Source organism: Sminthopsis crassicaudata, chromosome 5, assembly GCF_048593235.1.
Source record: "Sminthopsis crassicaudata isolate SCR6 chromosome 5, ASM4859323v1, whole genome shotgun sequence".
In the NCBI taxonomy this organism is placed as follows: domain Eukaryota; kingdom Metazoa; phylum Chordata; class Mammalia; order Dasyuromorphia; family Dasyuridae; genus Sminthopsis; species Sminthopsis crassicaudata.
In genome coordinates this window covers 164,257,355-164,278,205 of record NC_133621.1, presented here as the reverse complement: position 1 = coordinate 164,278,205, position 20,851 = coordinate 164,257,355, and the positions used below count along the sequence as shown (strand labels likewise).

Here is a 20,851-nt window from a genome sequence, read left to right as displayed (position 1 = left end):
GATCTTAATATAAAAAAACAAACTTCTTGTCGGAGAGCATTCAAAGCTACTATTTGCTGTAGCAAGCTAAATGCTTTCATTATAATCAATAGTAAATAAACATTATGGGATCTTGTATTCTCTTCACTATTGAAGATCCTCTCCAATAAATCATTTTCAAAAAGCCTCCTGTTGTCCTTCTCATTCCGATATTTTCTTCAAACATGTGTTTCCTCTGACAGTGTATCTTTTTTATTTTAAAAGGAATTATTTTAAACCAGTCCTCAATGAAACATTCTGCACCAAAGAGAAATGTTTATTCTTAACTCTGTATTCCTTAATTATTAAATGAATATATTTCAACAAGGTCCCATAGAATATCTCTCTTGAGTTGTTATATGTGAATGGATTTCAATCTAAAATGAAAAGAGTTGTTATATGTGGATGCATTTAAATCTAAAATAATCTATTTTGCTGTCTGCTACAATTATTTTTATTGCCATATTTTACCTTAATTTCATTTATTTAAACTAGAATGAAGACATCTAGTTTCCCTCCCATTCTCTTTATGAAAGGTAGCAAATATAATGTTGACTTAAGCTTGTTTTTCTTCAAGGAAAACTTCATTGCTAAGGAAAAGATGCACCCTAATCGCTACATCTAATTACAAAGAAGAGTAAATCACTAAAAACAAATTAAGCATCTTAAGTAAAATGGAAAATAAAATCTGTTAACAATCAACAATGTTGCTATCTCTGAACACAGCATACATTAGAAAGCCTGGCCAAACACTCAAAGCCATTCTCATTAGGATCTCTTTTCAAGGTATTTAACCAACTTAAAAAAAAAAAAAAAAACCAGCTTAAATTCTAGCAACTTGTGGGTCCTTTTTATTGTTAATTAGAAAGTAATCAGGCAATGTCGTCCCTTGTTGGAATGCAGAAGCACACATAAGTTCTTTTCTTTCTTTGCATATTAGATTTAATTTCTAAATTGCTGCAAGCTTTAAGTAAACTAGAAAGTAATGACTTTTATAATTGACCCCAATTCAAAGAAAAGCCTGAAATAACTCCACTACTGACCAAATTCTTCTTCCTTTATGTTAGTTTGATGTAGGAGTTTCTTAAGACAGAAGTCACCAATAATTTTCTAATTGCACAATCCCTTTTTTAAAATTCTCATTTTTCTTGATCTTTCAATAATATGTGACCTTGTTGACTACTGACCCTTAGCTTTAGAGACATCATTCTTTCCTGGTATTTTCCCTCTCTAATTGCTCCTTTTTTGCTTGCTTGTCATGCCTTTGACCCATTGGTTTTCCCCAAAGTCTTTTCTCTTGGACAGCTTTTCTTTTCTCTCAACACACTCTCTTGGCACAGTCATGCACTCTGAATATTTCAACTATCTCTAGACAGATACCTTCTACAGCTGGATCTCTAACTCTGGCTTTTCTCCAAGTTTTGAACCTGAATCTTGAAATGTCCACTAGGTATCTCCCTTGCAGCTTAGTGCTGCATTTAGAGTTAGAGGATCTGGCTAAACTCCTAACTACTTTTGTGACTAAGTAATCATTTGTTCTTTCTAGGGCTTAGTTATCTCAAAAGATAATTAAATTAGTTGAATTATAAGGTTCCTTTTAGTTCTAAATCTGTGATGCTATGATCCATCTAAATGTCTTATTTGTATTTCAAACTCAACATGTCCATCCCACTATTTCTTTTAGAGGTGTCATTATTGGCCCAACTTCACAAATTTGGAGGGTTTTAAAATTATTATTATTTGGGGTTTTTGGGGGGGTGTTTGTTTTAGTTTGGTTTGGTTTTGGTCTTCATTTTGATTCTTTATATCATATCATCTCAATCCTGTCACAAATCCTATCACAGTGATTCCATATTGCCAATTGGACAAAAATCAAAGTGCTTACTCTGGAATTCAAGGTGTTTTGTTTTCTATTCTTTGGCCCAATTGAACTACATCTGGTCCCCTACATATGCCCTGTATTATTCCAGCCCGTGCCTTAGTTTATATTCATCCCTATGCCAGGATTATCATTCTTCCCACATTGAATTCCTATCTAACCTTTAAAGGTAATTCAAAAACATTCTCTTATCTTGTAGTTGATAATAACTTTCTGCCTTGTGTCTCATGTAGTATTTTGTCCTATAAATCTCTAATGGGTTTATCATATATCATTTGGATTATGTGCTGTGCCCTTCTGTATTAAAGTTCTAAGAGAGTAGAGACTGTCATATTATATAATTATTTTTCCTAATGCCCAGCACAGTGCTCTGTACACAGAAGGCTGTAAATAAATGTTAGCTGCATTTAAATTAATTATAAAGGAACGCTAGCATGAAATATATTAACCCAGATAGAAGTAAATTATTTAGGCTAGAGGTTGTTAGGGTTGTCTGAAGCCTAGTAGTGTTCCCACAGGAAGTTATCTGATACTAGTAACTAGTATCTTGTAACATTAACTGGATCACTACTCTCTTATATCACTAACATGTAAAATGTTAAGATGTTTTTGCATTTTTGGTATAGATTAGATGATTATGTTCCTCATTGGTTATCTCCTCAAAAAGTAAGGCTTATTGGGGCAGCTAGGTGGCGCAGTGGATAGAGCACCAGCCTTGAATTCAGGAGGACTCGAGTTCAAATCTGTTCTCAGACACTTAACTGTGTGACCTAGCTGTGTGACCCTGGGCAAGTCACTTAACCCCAGCCTCAGGGGGGAAAAAAAAAAAAAAGTAAGGCTTATTTCCCAGATAATCTTTTGAAGGATTTTTGGGTTTTTCTTTTGCTTTTTTATAATGGTGGTAAAAAGAGAAAGTGAAAAGCAAATTGGGATAGTGTTAGAAGAATAGTGGGGTAGGAAAAGAAGTCAGGGTAACTCTTTTGGACACTAATTTGGATTCTGCATTTAAAGAAATCTTGATCTTCTTTCTTTTCCTGAGGGAAATTTCACAAAAAAATCTTTTTGTATAATCATAATATTTGAATCTGTTTGGTCCTGAAGCATGGGCAATGTAATAATAAGTTTCCAAGATGATGGGATTGGAAGGCTGAGGTTAGGTTAGATGGCAGACGTAAAGGTGTCCAGGGAAAGGGAAGTATAGAGGGAAGCACAGAGAAGAGCTGAGTGGTCACATTTTGGTGGTTATGCTTCAGTAATTAAATTCTGACAAGCAGATGAGCAAACAATCTCCACAGGTAATGAGACTCAGCCAGTGAACCAAAAGTGTTCACAAGTACTAACAATAAGAGCAAATACAATGGAAAACAGAATACTATATTATTCAAAACAAAAGCAGGGAACTAATGAAGTTGGGGAGTTTATTTTTTTTTTTTATTTTATTTTTGCTGAATTTTTTCAAATGTTCATAGCTTTGATTGAATTGACCTAAAGTAGGCCATTTGTCTTGCCCTGGACTGCATGGTGCCAGCACTAAAGCAGTTGGTGAGTAGAGCCTTCCCTCGGGGACTACCCTTTGTCATCACTTCTTTCATAACAGTGTGGAAAGAATGACACTAATGCTTTGAATTTAGAAGAAAGCAATAGCTTTCTTAGACTTACTGGTCATGGAGAATGAAGAAGTATGAGGCAGTATAGTGTATTTGGAATCAAAAGATCTAGGGTCAAATCTTGGCTATCCTAAAAGATCTTGGGAGTCACTTAATTTTTATAGAACTTAGCTCACTTGTCTATTTATTTTAAAAATGCCAACAGTTGATAATTTGACAAGCTGTATTCTAAGATTCCTTCTACTCATCACATCTATGCATCCCAAGGCCAAGGATTGAGTAGCAGTAATATATTTCCTATACCTCCTCTGTCCCCTTGATTTAAGTAGAGTTCAGAGAGGGAATGTTAAAATTGAGCCCAATTCAAAATGTAGATTCCAGAAAATAATTGAGTTAGTGGTATAGAGAGCTTGGGACTCTGCCTAAGGCTAAAGTTTAACCTGGGAAATAGAATTATATTCTCCTGGGTGATATGATAATCCATTGCCAGATGCTATACCATCTTCTAGCAATACTTCCAGGCCTGGTGACTAATTCAGAAGAAGACATTTAGAAAGCCAAGGGATACATGAAATGTGAATTTATGAACAAATGAATGTACTTTTAAAGTACCCCTTAAAAAAAAAAGGCAGCTTGTTGCTTGGGCTGTTGTGACTGTCTTTCTTCTCTTCAGTTAAAATGATTAATAACCCCCATCAATCACATCTTACAGTATGGAACCTCGGAGTAGCAGAGCGTTTATAAAATATACTTGGCAATAAGTCACAAAAACATTCGTATTTTTAATAACATTTTTGAAGGAGAAAAATCTGTTTTCCAATAAGTTCTGGCATGGTTTCCCCTCCAGATTTTATTTCTCATTTAAAAATATCTTGGGGTCGATTTTTTTTTTCTGCTCATTGGCCCTTTAAAACCAAATCTAGGTTTCTGCCTGATAAGATGAATGGGGCGGCCTGTTTCATAAAGGAATGCAAAAAGAGGACAATTCTATGTCTATAAAACTTCAGAATTGCAAGTTACTGATCTGGAAGTATAACAGTGATAGAATCAATGAAGATTAACCAATTAAATTTAACTGGTAATTTGTTGTGTGCATTTGATGAACACAGCTAAAAATTTTCCTTATCTCAACCCATTCATGCCATGCTGTTGTTATAAAAGTGTCCTTATATGTGAATTTTTCTTTGTAGACTCTTTTATTCTTGTATAAATTACAAATGTTCCTTTCCAGTGCTGCATTAGATGACTTTTTAAATGGACAAAGCTCTTAATGGATTTTATATTATGTTGTTAATCCTATTAATGTAAGAACTCACTGACCCTAATTTTAAACATTCTTTATACTTATGCAGTTATACTGGACCAACAAATTTGTGCTGTTCTCCTTATTTAATAATTGTCCCAAGTTATCGGAAATCGGTGAGTGGTCCACTGTACACAGACTATGTGCCTATTATCAATCAATAAATTAATCAGAAAACATTTATCAAGTACCTATTATATCCTAAGCATTCTTCTAGGCACTGGGGATGCAAAAACATGTGTAGTGCCATTTGACCTATGAGAGTTTAATAAATACAAAAATCAACTGAGTCATAAGATCTTAAATTTTGGAAAGGATCTTAAGAGAACACTTCATATAGTTTCTGGCTTTCACAAAGGACTTCATTAAGCCTCCACACCTTTTGCTTTTCAAAGCAACAAAAATGGTTTGAAAGATTGAAAAAAGAATGAAAAGCCATCTAGAAGCTACTGTATTTCTGGAGCAGGCACCTTGGTAGGTGAAGAAGGAGAATTCATTGAATGCACTACCTCCTGAAACAGTTGCTATAATAGGATGTCCCCCAAACCATGTATTTTTTTTTCTTTATTTGACTCTGAATGTAAAGGTCCCATTCACTGAAACCAAAGCTACATTGAAATCGAGGGAAAGAAATAGTGAAGAGACATGCCTTTTAATGCTGTGACTGGAGAGATGGATTGGGGTGGGAAAATATTTACAACAATTCCAAAGTGAGTTATTTTATTTCTGTACTTCATGTTGCTTTTAATTGGCCACTAGTAGTGGAGTATTTATTCAAAAATATATTTCTGATGTATTTCCATAGTCTCTTACCTGTTATTCAAAAATATATTTCTGATGTATTTCCATAGTCTCTTACCTGGCACAGGGAAGTAGTAAAGACAAATATTCGAAGGACAAACTAGTGCAAGATGGCCTGATGAGTTTTTTGGTTACTATGTACAGGAGGGAGCTTATCTGTAATAAGTAGATGGGGAAAGGAAGGAAGGAAGGAAGGAAGGGTAGGGAAGGGAAGAGAAAGAGAGAGAGAGAGAGAGAGAGAGAGAGAGAGAGAGAGAGAGAGAGAGAGAGAGAGAGAGAGAGGGGGGGGGGGGGGAGGGAGGCAGAGAGAGAGGGAGAGAGGCAGGGAGGGAGGGAGGGAGGCAGGGAGAGGGGGAGGGAAGGAGGCAGGGAGAGGGGGAGGGAGAGGGAGAGGGAGGGGAGAGGGAGAGGGAGAGGGAGAGGGAGAGGGAGAGGGAGAGGGAGAGGGAGAGGGAGAGGGAGAGAGAGAGAGAGGAAGGAAGGAAAGAAAAAGAAGGGAGAGAGGAAGGAAAGAAAAAGAAAGAAGGAAGGGGAAATGAAGGAAGAGGAGAAGGAAGGGAGGAAGGAAAGGGGAGGGAAGAAGAGAAAGAAGGGAGGAAGGAGAGGGGAAGGAGGGAAGAAGAGAAGAAAGGAAGGAGGAGAGGGGAGAGAAGAAGAAAGGGAGAGGAGGGAAGAAAGAAAGGAAAGGGAAGGAAGAAGAGAAGGAAGAAAAGGAAGGAGGGATAAAAGAGGGTAGGAAGGAGGGTGAGGGTAGGAAGAAAAAGAGGAAGGATAGGAGAGAAGGAAGAGAGGAAAAAAGGAAGGAGGGAAGTAAGGAATCCATCTATTACAGTCTAGAGATTTTAATCTTCATAAAAACAGTACCTAATGTTTGTTTCTTAATTTTAAGGTTTCATTTTGTTTGCCAATTTCTTGCCATTGATAAATTTGGCAGTTTATAATACCCTCACACTGAGGTTGGATCCAAATCTTGATTATAGCAGATAAGGCTTGTAAAACCATAGCAGACTCATTTTACACCAAAAGGAAATTCATTCTTTTTCTGTCTCTGTCTCTGTGTCTCCCTCTCACCCCTGTCTCTGTGTCTGTCCCTACCTGTCCCTATCTCTCTCCAAAGTATTTTCTATCTTTAAGGTCAGAGAAATTTCACACCCAGAAAAAATGTGTCTTTCTTCACAGATTGTAATTGTATATATATAATTTTTAATATTATCAAAGGCCTAAGCAGGCTAATAGTCAAGAATCAAGAATGGCCTTTTATAACATTCGCTATATTTGCTAAACAGCAAGGACTCATCCATTCTAGATTCCCAGTTGGTTTATTTCTATTACTGTGACACAAAAGAGACAAACTTCCAACCTGTGCATCCCAAGCATCATTCCTCCCTTGCCTGGAATAATTTTGTTTTAATTTCATCCTGTGGGGACCGTATCCAGTTTACTACTACATTCTTACAACCTCATATGAGGTTGTAATGATCTCCACTTTTGTTGACAATTTGGATAATGACATGAAAACAGCATAATTGCAGAGGCATCTTGGTTTAAAACAGTTTCCTAGGGGAAGAATTGAGCTCCTATACTAAAATTATAGTCGAAATATAATAAATTTATGTTTAAAGGTGTTCTTTTCCAAAAGGAAGCGACATGTTATAGGGTACTTCATTGTGCTAATTATGATGATACTTGATGGAAATGCTGTGGTTAAGTCCTTTTTATTTCCATTTTCATTATTATTCCAAATTTTACCTTGACTATTTGCTATCAGATCAAACTAAATTTCAATATATAAGTTTTATGAGTAGCTACAAATTCATAAAAATATTAATCAACCATTCTATCCTATCCCCAACACCTAAGCACAATGCTTTGCAGAGAGTAGATACTTAAATGCTTGCTAATTAATGGGTGAAAAATAGGACTTTGATATATTCTGATATATTTTCCTAATATGCTGGTTTTAAAAATAATCGTGGTATGTGATTTGAAAAAATGTTTTTGTTTTTATTATTTTTAAAAATAATTAAACTGGTCCTAGGTAAAGGGAGCAATGTAGTTTCTTTTCATAACAATATTTTCTTTTCTTTTAAAAAATCAACTGAGAGGTTTTGATTAGATGGTCATTAAGCTCTCTTCCAGCTCTAAATGTATGATTCTATGAAAACACTTTTTGTGTTCAAGAGATACATTATGGATACATCATACTTCTGCTCAGTGGTTCAAATCCTGATCTTTGTTTATAGAGGCTTTTGTTTTTACTTCAGAGATTCTTCAAATTCTATGTGAGGAATCTCTTTAAATGGCAGTCTGTGAGAAGGTAGGACTAACTGCTATTTGATAGTTATGTGGTTGAGTTGTTCTAACTTATTTTACCTGTTGACATCTTTATTGTTTTGTGGGTAATTTTTCTAAGAGATTTAAATTTTAACATCAACACAACACACAGTGATTCCAATAAGGTAGAGGTACTCTCTCTCAAATTAAAAAAAAATAATATTCAGATCTCTAAATATTACTGGAAATGGTCATAGTTATAATGGAATAAAATTGTCATTTAGGTGAGAGGTGGCAAAATTATTTATGTTTTTTAAAGAAAGGAAAAAGGAAAAGATAGTAAAATTCAGTATAGGAACCACAAACAACAGAAATGACACAAGCACACATATAACCCCTTTATTTTGATATATGAGAAATTTGTGTTGTGTTGTGTTGTATTGTGATTTAACATCAGTGGCTATATTTTCACCCAGCGAAGCATGAGAGAGCTTCAGATAAGGGCTGTTAGAGCAATACTGACTGACATTACCCTTTTTACAATTGGCATTTGGTCTCCAGTATTGATTTTGACTGCCACCAAAGTACATAGAGATTCTATTTGTGTTCAGATAAAGCTACATTTGATAGTCCATGAATTATAGTAAATGATTAGACAGGGAGGTAGTGGTTTCCATTTATTTGATTTCATCTTGTATATTGCTACAAGCCATTATAAGTCTTCCGCCAGACAATCGGAAACCAGATAACACTCTGCTATCTGCAGCTACTTTAAAAAAATATATTTTTAAGAAGTTCCAAGTTCAGTTTTCCAGAAGCAATATAGGACTCTTTTGAGAAGTTATGTGTCAGCCCTTGGGATAATACTGAACAATAAGTGTTGAGAAATATGTTTAAAATCAAGAGATTGCTATTGTTGTTCAGTCAATTCAATCATGCCTGATTCTTTGTGACCCCAGATGGGGTGTTCTTGACAAAGTAGTTTGTCATTTCCTTCTCCAGTTTATTTTATATATGAGGAAACTGAGACAAAAAGGGTTAACTGACTTGTCCAAGGTCACACAGCTTATAAATCTCTGAGGCTGGTATAGAACTCAGGTCTTTCTGACTTCAATCCTGGTGCTCTATTCACTGAGCCACTAAATATGCTAGAAAACATAATTTTAAAACAAGCCACATTTTACTACCTCGCCATACTCTAAAATTATGGGCAGCTACGTGGTGCAATAATAAAGCATCCGGTCTGGAATCTGGAAGATCTAAAATCACATATGGCCTAAAAAGCTTATTAGCTGGGTGACCCTGTATAAGTCACTTACCCACTGTTTGTCTAAGTTTCTTCATCTGAAAAATAGAAATAATAACAGTACTTACTCTGTGTTGTTGTGAAGAGCAAATGAGTTAATAATTTTACAGTGCTTAGCACAGTACACAAAGTAGCACTTACATAAATGTTAGTTATCATTATCGTTATCAAATAAATATAGGCTAAATAATCAAAAGTTAGGAAAGAATGAGTTCAAGGCCACATGCTATCTTAAGGGCAGAGAAGTGTTTGGAAGCTAAAAGCATTGGCCACACTTTAAAAAAAATATTTACTGTCTGAGACCTCCTAGTTAAAATCTTTGATATCAATTTTTATTGATCAAATGTAACCAAATGAGGAAAGTGCTTTGCAAATCAATCAACAAGTATTTAGTAAATAGCTACTTAGTGTCAGGTACTGAGGATACAGAGACATAAAAGTCTCTCTCCCTAAGAAACTTATATTGTATTAGAACTCTATGGAAATATCGCTGGCTATTGAATCAGAGAACTGAATTAAAATTTTACCTTTCATGTTTTCTGCCTGTGTGACCTTGGCAAGTTACTTTACCTAATCCTCTATTTCCTCAACTGTAAAATAACCTTTTTAAATTAGATGACTTCAGAGATTCCTTCCAACTCTCAACTTGTGACCTCACAAACCTAACATATACCTTCTCACTTACAAATTCATTTAGATAACAAAAAATAACATTCTGAGTTCAAAGTGTTATCTTAAGGACTGTTGCATCCTATATTATATGCAATATACAGATTCCATACATTTCTTAAATGAAAGAGCCCTTTGTCTATAACAGTAGCCAACACATAGCACCCTGAAAGTTTGCAGTGTGCTTTCAAACCTTACAATACTAGTTAATAGGTGGATATTGTTCACTTATTTCAGTCATGTCCAACTCTTTGTGCCCCTTTTGGGGATTTCTTGTCAAAGATACTGAAGTGCTTTCCCATTTCCTTCTCCAGCTCATTTTACTGATGGGGAAACTGAAACAAACAGGGTTAAGTGACTTGCCCAGGGTCATCAGCTAGTAAGTATCTGAGACCTGATTTGAACTCATGAAGATGAGTCTTCTGACTCCAGTCTTGGCACTCTATCCACTATACTGCATCATCTACTGCCTCTGAGTTCCCATTTTACAGATGAGCAGATTTGAGATAGAGAAATTAAGAGACTTGCCCATTGTCTTTCAGCAAGGGAGCATAAGGGGCAGGTTTTCCCTGACTTCAAGACCAGCAATTTTCCCCACTTTATCCTACTGTCCATTCACTAGTCACTGAAATGATAAATTTAAACCAGACAAAAATGGTGTTCTCAGAACCTACTTTTTTCAGTGCTCTCAAAAATTGTCATAAAATGTAGGGAATAATTTTTATTTGCCGCTATAAATATGTGTTTGAAGAATGAAAAAATGACTTTACACAAAGGACAAATGTGCATTTTATCATACCTAATGAGAGCTAGTTTGGGAATCGGACTGCCTAGCTTCATCAGCCTTACATTACCTTTTGGGACAAATCTTAGTTATTTTGGGCCTTGGTTTCTTTGGGTACAAAATGAACTAGATACTCTCTAGATCTAAGTCAACATTCCTACTTCTTCCTACATAAGGAAAGTGTTGGTGCACACTTCTGGAATGGTTGAAAATATAATCAGGCTACTTTTCAATTCAAAGTTATTCTTTAAATCATCTTTTCAGGAATTTAATTATAGAACTCTTTATCATTATAAAGAATTTCCCAATCATTCCATCAATTAGCAAGCATTTAAGAAGTTCCTTCTCTGTGCCAGGTAGCGTACTAGATACTGGGAATACAAATACAATAAATTAAATAATCACTGATTACAAAGGAAGTTTACCAGAAGGGGCTAGATGCTTTGGTGCCCACTTTTAGTTTGACCCTTGCTGTTTTGATGGCTACCATATAGCTGTGGGTTCACACTTATTTTGAAGGGAGTCTCCTCAATCAATAAGCACTAGTCAAGGGCCGGTAAAACCACTTGCTAACACTATTTCCTAAGTGGTTCTGAAAGGTGCTCAGCAACTATCAGCCCTAGTCATGGGCTATAGCAGCTGCCCACCTGAGGGAATGTTGGTATCCTCTCAAAAATCATAGATTTGAATCTAAAAGAGATAATGGAACTCATTGAATCCAACACACTTCATTTTACATATTAGGAAACTGAGACCCAGAAAGGCTAAGTGACTTGTCATGGCAACACACCTAATTAGTGTCATTGGCAAGTTTTGAGCCTGAATCTCCCTAACTTCAAATCCTATGTCTCCCCAACTAATGCATGCTGCCTCTCTCAAAATAGTTTCTGCATACCATACCCACAAGGTTCAGGAAGAAGGGAAAAAAGGTCCATCTTATTAGACTTGTGAATTTCTAAGAATATTCTGTTTATTTAATGATATGATCTCCTAAGCCCCCCTTTTACTTTCTAAAGTATACCACATTGACTTCATGCCCTTAAGGATTGATGCAGAATGGTTAAATCAGTTCCAAACAATCATGAGGCAAATCTTTTCTATTTGAGAATCAATGAACTAGGTACCAGTCCTTGTGTAGCACTGAACACAAACTGGCTGCTCAATAAATATTTGATTAGTTGAACATTTTAGTCAAACTTGTTTTTTTTTATAAAAGTAGATATATATCCCTCCTTGCTAGCATTCTATTTTAAAATCCTAAGGTTATGAGTCTCAGTTCTTTACTTCTGACCACATTCTATTTCCCAAATGAAACAAAAGAGGTGAATGTGATGTATATTATTGGGCCAAGTCCTCACGTGATCTCTAGGGACTTCCCTTTCCATCTGGCGAGCCTAGAGCAGAGGCCTTAATGAAATCCAATGTTTTCCTTTATCTTTTGCCAAGCAAAAATCCTAGAAAATGTGGGCATCATTTATTATTGGCCAGTACCCTCCACAGTTCCCTGCTTCATTGTCTCTATACCTCTTAGCAATGGTACTATCAGTTTTATGATATCTCTCAGAGGGCAAGAAGATCTGAGTTGTCTTTTGCTATGAATTTTTAAACGTGAGGGGTAATTATAGATTATTTGCTCCAATCTCTCCCCTCCCTTTTTCCAGATGGGGAAACTGAGGTCCAGAGAATTTAAAGGACTTCCCTGAAGTTGCATAAGTAATGACCAGTCGAACCATGATTGGAACTACTACTTAGTATACTCTCCCTGTGGCATAATCTCTCTTGCCTCTCTGAAATCCCCTATTGTTCAGCTTTCCAATCATCTCCCTATTTACAGTTTCTGTGATGGATTTCTTTCAACCCATTGTTGGACTTCTCTGCTCTTCACCTTTAGCATTTCCCTGAACTGTTGAATATAAATGCTCTTATTTCTGTGGTAAGTGTCCAATTTCTAATTTAATCATTACCTCTCTTGACTTTTCCATCCATTGTGTCCTTAGCTACATTACCATGACAGCTCCCAAAGGAGGGGGAAGTAAAGGAGATAGAAGACAGGTGTACTTTATTTTACCCGCATATATGTTTCTGAAAGCACATGAGAAAATCAAAACACATTTCAAATGCATTAAGGTATCATGCTATTTATAGAAGCTACTGGTTATTCTTTTTGTAAAGTGCAAAATCATGCCTCATATTTTTTTTTATTAAATCCAAATTTTCTTATGTCTGATTTCCTTAAAAGATGGGGTGGTCCTATATCTAGGAATTTTAACAATAGATGCTATCTAGATTAAATGGCCCAAAAGTCGAATATTTCAATATTTTGCAGCCATTTAATCAAATGAAAGAGTATATGCAAAACACTTTGCAAATCTTAACATGTTATATAAAAGTTATTAGTGTTACTCAGAAATTAGGTTTTTTTCCCCCATTTTCTCTTAGACTCTTCTAAGTAGGGGGCAGCTTGGTAAAGGGGCCGACTATACTTTCTGTTTTAAGTATTGCAGAGTTCTTGAATGTAGACTAATTAGATGGAATAACCTCAGTAACAGGTTAGCACTTTAAAATATAATGAATGCCAGTAACAACTTTCCTATGTCACCAAACTGGATGCCAGGGAGATAAAGGAAAAGAAATCTCAATATTTTCTTCTCCATTTCAGGGAGGAACGAGAGGAGGGATAGGATGATATTGATGGATGGGATTCAGTGGGATCATTGACTTTCTCAGTGGTGAACTGACAAAAGGCCATTTCTTCAGAGAGTCCCCGAGTGAAAATGTACAAAGAAAGATGTTATCTTGTTGCGCTTCTTATTTTTGTCTCAGGCACTATAAGCATGGCTTTTACCACATCATAATTCCATAGCTAATGACTGACAGCTTAGGCTGCTGCCAGGCAAAAGAAGTAATATATTTGAAAGAATTGGGCAGTATTTTTAAAAAATTATTTTTTTTGTTATGCTTAATTTTTTTTTACTGAGAAACATGGAAAGATGATAGAATTGGCTTCTTCTCAAACTCAGACTGACATTTCATTAGTGTGTGAAATGAGAACATTCATTAAATCTTCTTGGAAACCAGAACTATCATGTAACAGTACTTTAAAAATCCCTTAATGAAAAAGAAATAGTTAATAGCAATGCTTAGGTCTTTTAATGAAGTGAATTTTGCCTGAGGAGTTCAAGGGCTTCAATGGAGTGAACATTTAATCCTTGATGTCCTTTTATTCTTTTTTTTTCAGGATCAGAGAACTGAGAATATAATCTATATACGATTATGAAGGTGAATCTGCTAAAAAAATTCAGTTAGAGTAGGCACATAAAATGGATATTGATTATTAAGGTTGTTATCCTTTGTAGTTGTTGTTCAGTTGTTTTCAGTTATGTCCAATTCTTCTTGACCCCACTTGAGGCTTTCTTCGGAGATACTGGAATGGCTTGTCATTTCCTTCTGCAGCTCATTTTATAGATAAAGAAATGTAGGCAAAAATGGTTAAGTGACTTGCCCAGGATCTCACAGCTAATAAGTCTCTGAGGCTAGATTTGAACTAGGGAAGATAAGTCTTCCTGGCTCCAGGTCCAGCAGTCAATTCACTATATCATCTAATTGCCCCTTATTATTCTTACTGATAAATAATATTTGTTTAAACAGAGATGTGACATGAAAATGAACTAATTTCTTGTTGATCATCTGTATTCAGTTGTAATATGTCTCACAAATTAGAAATCTGTTCTTTCTTTTCCCTTTTTCTTCTTCCTTCTCCCCATTTCTTATTTCTTTTCCTCCTATTCCTCTTTTTCTCCTCCTCCTTCTTCCTTTTTTTTCTACCACTTTCTCCTCCTGCTGCTGCTCTTCTTTCTAAGCATTGAATATTATGAATTGGGGTCACTGGTGATGCTAGACTAATATTTCCAACTATGAGTTGGATAGGCAATCTATCTGTGAGAAAAATTGTAATCTTAATGCTTGTTTGATCTTGGAAGGAATGACGTTTCATGTTGGTCCTACCAATTTCATAATATACCTTGTGCTAGCTTTTTTTAAACTCTACTTGGTAATATTGGGGAGGAGCAAATATTCATTTGGAGTCTTTTTTTAATAAAGAGATAATGAATCCTTTTGCTTTTCTAAAAGATAGCTTTTCAAATTGTGGCTTGAAATGTTCATCCTTTGGTATTTCTTGACTAGGATTTTTGTAAATTGTCCTCAGGGGATATAGATTGTAGAAACACATTGTCTGGCATTCTGGATGAAGTTGGATTCTTATTATTCCGACTTTCTGACCTCTGTATTTCACTTGTCAATTCGACTGTATATAACAGGGCAGTAAACTACTGTTTAATTTTTTTTTTTTTTTTTTTTTTTTTTTTTTGGCTATGGCAAAATTTTATTGTTAAAGAAATACCAAGAGGGATTCTCTTGGCAGGCATATCATTCTCAAGAAAGAAGTGATCTGCAAAAGAGTAATTTTCTGAAGACTCATTTTATGCATGAGTCTAAGGGAAATCTCAGGTGAATGTAAAATCTTTTTTTTTTTTATTATTATATATATATTTTATAATATTATCCCTTGTATTCATTTTTCCAAATTGCCCCCCCTCCCTCTATTCCCTCCCTCCGACGACAGGCAATACCATACATTTTACATGTGTTACAATATAGTCTAGGTAATACATGTGTGTGAATATCATTTTCTTGTTGCACAATAAACATTAGAATCCGAAGGTACATGCAACCTGGGCAGACAGATATTAGTGCTAACAATTTACATTCGCTTCCCAGTGTTCCTTCTCTGGGTATAGTTATTTCTGTCCATCATTGATCAACTGGAAGTGAGTTGGATCTTCTTTATGTTGAAGATTTCCACTTCCATCAGAATACATCCTCATACAGTATTGTTGTTGAAGTATACAGTGATCTTCTGGTTCTGCTCATTTCACTCAGCATCAGTTGACCTAAGTCTCTCCAGGCCTCTCTGTATTCCTCCTGCTGGTCATTTCTTACAGAGCAATAATATTCCATAACCTTCATATACCTCAATTTACCCAACCATTCTCCAACTGATGGACATCCATTCATCTTCCAGTTTCTAGCTACAACAAAAAGAGCTGCTACAAACATTTTGGCACATATATGTCTCTTTCCGCTCTTTAGTATTTCTTTGGGATATAATCCCAGTAGTAGCGCTGCTGGGTCAAAGGGTATGCACAGTTTGATAACTTTTTGGGCATAATTCCAGATTGCTCTCCAGAATGGCTGGATTCTTTCACAACTCCACCAGCAATGTATCAGTGTCCCAATTTCCCCACATCCCCTCCAACATTTGTCATTATTTGTTCCTGTCATCTTAGCCAATCTGACAGGTGTGTAGTGGTATCTCAGAGTGGTCTTAATTTGCATTTCTCTGATCAGTAGTGATTTGGAACACTCTTTCATGTGAGTGGATATAGTTTCAATTTCTTCCTCTGAGAATTGTCTGTACTACTGTTTAATTTTAACAGTTTCATCAGAAAGTATGGTACAAGGAAGAGAATTGACTATTGTTTTAGAAGACCAAAGTTTGAACTTACCTTTGTCCTGTCCTACTTATATGACTTTGAGTAAGTTAAAATTTCTCTGGATCTTTACCTCATCTATAAAATAAGAAATTTTGACTAGTAGATGACCTCTAAGGCCTCTTCCAATTCTAAGTGCCTAATCCTAATCCTATGCCATCAATCATCAGAATAAAAAAATTTTGGAAGGATTTCTTTCTCTATTTAGGGGCACAAGACTGTTTTAATAAGAAAAGCAGTCCCAAACCAGAGATGTTTTCACAGCAGAGATAATTTTTTTAACGACAGAGCTCCCATTTTTGGAGTTGGAAGGGAATTTTATTACTTGACTTTAAATTAGGAAGGTAAAAGAAAAAAAGAAAAAGAGGGGTCAATTGAGAATGAACTGGATCATTTCTTTTGTAGTTGGGAATAGAAGAAAAGGGTCCAAAGTAATGAGTAAGTACAAAGTTTATTTTTAAATGGAGAGGAACCAAGAAGATTGTAAGGGAGAGATGGAGGTGGAGAAAAAGAAAGAAGAGAGTGGGGAGTATTAATATCTCTTGGTTTTTAAAGTTAAATGGGGGGGAAAATCCTGCAATGAATGTGGCTAGAGTTTACTGTTTCTTTGTCTTTAAAAAAGAATGGAGGGATAGGATGCAACGATATAACCAGAATAATGGAAGAGAGGGCTGGTAGCAGTACTAAGCTCAAGTGGAAAATGGAGAACTTGCAAGGAATGGGCACAGGGCACCAATATGTTTTAAGGAAATACAATGTTAATCAGCAACTTGCCAAACTTTGGGAGGTAAGGAAATAGCTTTGAAAAACTGAAGATCCTAAAGAACTGCAATTAACATTGGATAGGAATTTGAAATAAAGAGTGATTACAAAAATAAACATTATAACACAAAAATGATTGTATTTTCTAAATAAAAATTTGAGATACATAGTTCAACAAGAGACATTCTTTTTTTTCAGAACTACATGCAAGTTGCCTTTTCTTGAAATAGGGATTATACTGAAAATCAAGAAAGCATCTAGGTGCTTCAGTGGATAATGTGCTGAGCCAGGAATCAGGAAGATTCATCTTCCTTAGTTCAAATCTGGCCTCATTCATCAACTAGCTATGTGACTCTGGGCAAATCGTTTAACCCTGTTTGCCTCAGTTTCCTCATCTACAAAATGATCTGCAAAAGAAAATGGAAACCACTCCATATCTTTGCCAAGAAAAAGTCGGATAGGACTGAAAAACAACTCAACAACAACCGAAAAATCAGGGTAAATACTTATATACGTCCTAGGGAAGATATTAAAGGTGGACAAGCAAAATTTCCACACAGTCAATTATTGAATGCAACAAATTCTGTTGAAAATAGTGAGATGAGCAGGAGAAACTAGTCCTGCCTAACTCCTTTTTGAAATTGGTCTCTGCTAGGTCTGTCACAGGAAGTAACTCATCCAATATGACACTTTGCCTTGATCTGCACTGACTAGCAGGTCTGTGGGTGCACAGATGCCCAGGTTGAAGTCATGGTTGATTCTCTCTATACTCATTAAGCCAAGGAACTTTCATAATAGAATCAACATTCATAGGTTTATAGACATTGGTCTGTTAGATTGTTGTCTCTTTTGAAAGTTTCTATTGCTCTTTCTTTAGTGAACTGTGTAGACTTTGGGGAATCTTTGTTGTCAGGAAACTTGCCAGCCTTCAGCTTTGTGCATAATGTCTTGTGTGGTTTATTCCAGACTAAAAACATAAGTGGGAAGAATTACAGATGATTCAATTAAACTTGCAATTGGGCAAAAACAGCTCAGAACAAATCCAATTCTGGGAAATACTTATATGCTTTGATTATTACATTCCTCCCCCTCCCCTTCCAGTTAATTTAAAAAATAATATTGTGATGTAATACCTCTTTTATGGTTTCCCAGGGGGCAGCCAGTATGTGTATCTCAAAGATTTTTTTTTCATTTTTCTTACATCTAAAATAGTATTCATTAATATTCACAACTGTATTAACCTGTATTAACATAAATACATTGCCATGATAAAATATATATGGGTCACATTTCTATAGTGTTCTACAATTTTCCAAGTCAAGTCAAGAAACACTGGTTAAGTATTTACTATGTTCCAGGCATTATGTTAAATGCTGGGTATTCAGGGAAAGGCAAAAAAGAGTCCCTGCACTTAAGGAGTCTAATGGAAGAGATAATAAGCAAATAACTATATAGGGGATGAAGATCTATACAAGAGAAAATAGTAATAAGAAATTGTTTCTAAAGCACTTTCTTATAAGAGTTAGGAAGTGAAAATACTATAGTTCCCATTTTACAAATGAAAGAACTAAGGCCCTAGGGAAATGATTTGTACATGTTTAATTACCTTATCTTTCAAATCTTAGTGTCAGCAAATGTTAGGATTTAGGGGAAAGTTTGACATTTTAGGACAATTTATATCAACAAATCCTTTAATGTAACTCAATTTGATCTTTGCTCCACATTCACATTAATGATCTTCTAAGACCTGTGACTCAGAAAAATTGTGTATATCTTCCCTAATATAGATCCTGTAAATTGAGAAAGTGACATGAGAATTATTCTTAATAAACTGTGAATTTAGGACTCCACTAAAGAAGAAGATGAATACTGAGAGACTGTTGGCTATAAGCTTAGAGGGGCCTTTTCCAAAGTTTTGCGTGGGGGCCTGGAGTTTCATTTTATACTAACTGGAATATTTTTTTTTACTACGTTTAGACTAGGAAAAAAAATTAAGATTTTAGAGGAAGTCATGAATTAAAAATAAATTATATAATAATAAAATAATACATTTTTAAAAGTTTTGACTTAACAGAAAATAAAACAGATATGCTCTAGCTAAATTATCCAGGTATTCAAGTGATTAACCAGATAATGTGCTTCTTGATTTTTCTCCCCTCCAATCCTTTCATCCTCCCTAAAAACTTATTTTGTCTAGAAAATTGCCCCTTTCAAATATCCTACAACACTTTCCCTTGACTTCTTTGCAATACATCTTCTAACATATTTTTCTGTGTATATTTCTTTCTCCTCTTATTTAGATTTTTGGCTTTCTTGAGATCTGAGGCTAGAGCACCATCTATCTTGATATCCATCATGTCTAGCACTATGTTTGTACAAAAATGAAAATTAACGCATGATTGTTGAATTTAGCCGAATACAAAAAGGCTCCAATTGTTTCAAATGGGTCCATACACAGGTACAAACCATGTGGCCATCTAGAGGTCAGTAAAGTGAAACAGCATCCGAATACATACTAGTGAATGTGATTTCTTTTTATTGCTTTGTTTTTATTGGTAATGTAAATATCGTTAATACGGTTGATGGAGACTAAGAACACATTCTAAGGAGTATTCATGTGTAAGGAAAGAAGGGAATAAAACATTGGGCCATTAGGAATCCTTCAAGCTTCTCATGTGCTAGTGAAAGGGCTTACAGTAGAGGGAGTCACGTCTGTGAGTTAGTGGGATCCATTATCCATATCTGCTGAAGAGCTGTCAGATATGAAGTAAATTTAGAGACCTACTTGTCCCTTTAGCTATTCATCACTGTTGATTGGTGCTAGTGGCAGGCAGGGGTATTTTTAGAGAAGGGAATGATATGGAATTTCTTCATGTACAGAACATTAGCTGATCCCATTACTCAAAGCTACTCAGAAAGTCACAGCTGACACTTCACACGGCTGCAGAGGAAAAACAATCGGCTTAGAAGGCAAAATATGGAGAAGATGTATATGATGGATACAGGTGAATTTGCATCAGACCTCACTACTGCTAATCCAGTTTCAATTTTGTGACTTGCTAGTTGTCAGTAGCTTAAAAATTAAATTTGTATAGGAACCTATTTTTAATATATCTTTTCACATTATCAAGCAGCAAGAAATATGGCCCATTTTTCACATGTCATGCCATAATCCACTGGAATATACCTGGCATTTGTACATTGACAAGTACTATGTGAAGACAAAGAGCAAAGGACATTACTACCCATTCTTCTCTCCCCAAAGACTTTAAGTAATCTAAAGAATATGGATAGCAAACTAACAAATTATTTTGCAAATGACCAAAGTCCTTCAGAGGATTATTATTAATTCATAAAAGAAAAATCCATTTAGTTTGATGCTATAAGCTTGTTCATTTCAACTGCTTCTCTGTAAGACCTCCAAACTGTGGTAATGTCCAGAACACCCTTCAGAATGTCAGAAAACTATATAATATCTAATTTTCACTGACAGTAAGTAGCCTAGCTGGATCCAAAGTAGTTTTCTTTCAGTCTCTATTCTTTGATTCTTTTTTTTAACTTATCAATAATTAAAATCCAGAGCCCCAGTGGCTACATTAAGGGGTAATATGCAATGTGTATATATTGAAAGATAGATATGTATATACCTAAATATATACATATGCACAGTTCCAGAGACTCACTTCACATTAACAATAATTTTCATCTACAATAAAACCACTAAAGGACATAAAGTGCTGCTGGTGACATTGTTGAACATTTTCATTTGACAGCCATTGCCTTGTAATGCTTTTCCAAAATCAGTGAAAGGTTTTATTGCAAGACCATTTGTTTTGGAAGCACTCGGGTGTACAAGAGAACAGTGAATCTAAAGGAGAAAAAGTTTTTCATGGTAT

At 35.4% G+C, this 20,851-nt stretch overlaps 1 protein-coding gene and 1 long non-coding RNA gene across 27 annotated transcripts in view; one reads left to right on the top strand and one right to left on the bottom strand.

The window, feature by feature from the left end:
* CELF2 (CUGBP Elav-like family member 2) overlaps positions 1 to 20,851 on the top strand; it is a 970,051-nt gene that overhangs the window by 697,389 nt on the left and 251,811 nt on the right. The gene's annotated exons all lie outside the window — the stretch shown is intronic.
* On the bottom strand, positions 4,434 to 5,863 carry LOC141543441 (uncharacterized). The gene is made up of 2 exons (XR_012482449.1): positions 5,667 to 5,863; positions 4,434 to 5,620 (listed from the first exon to the last, which is right to left on the bottom strand). It is a non-coding gene; the product is annotated as an uncharacterized LOC141543441 (long non-coding RNA).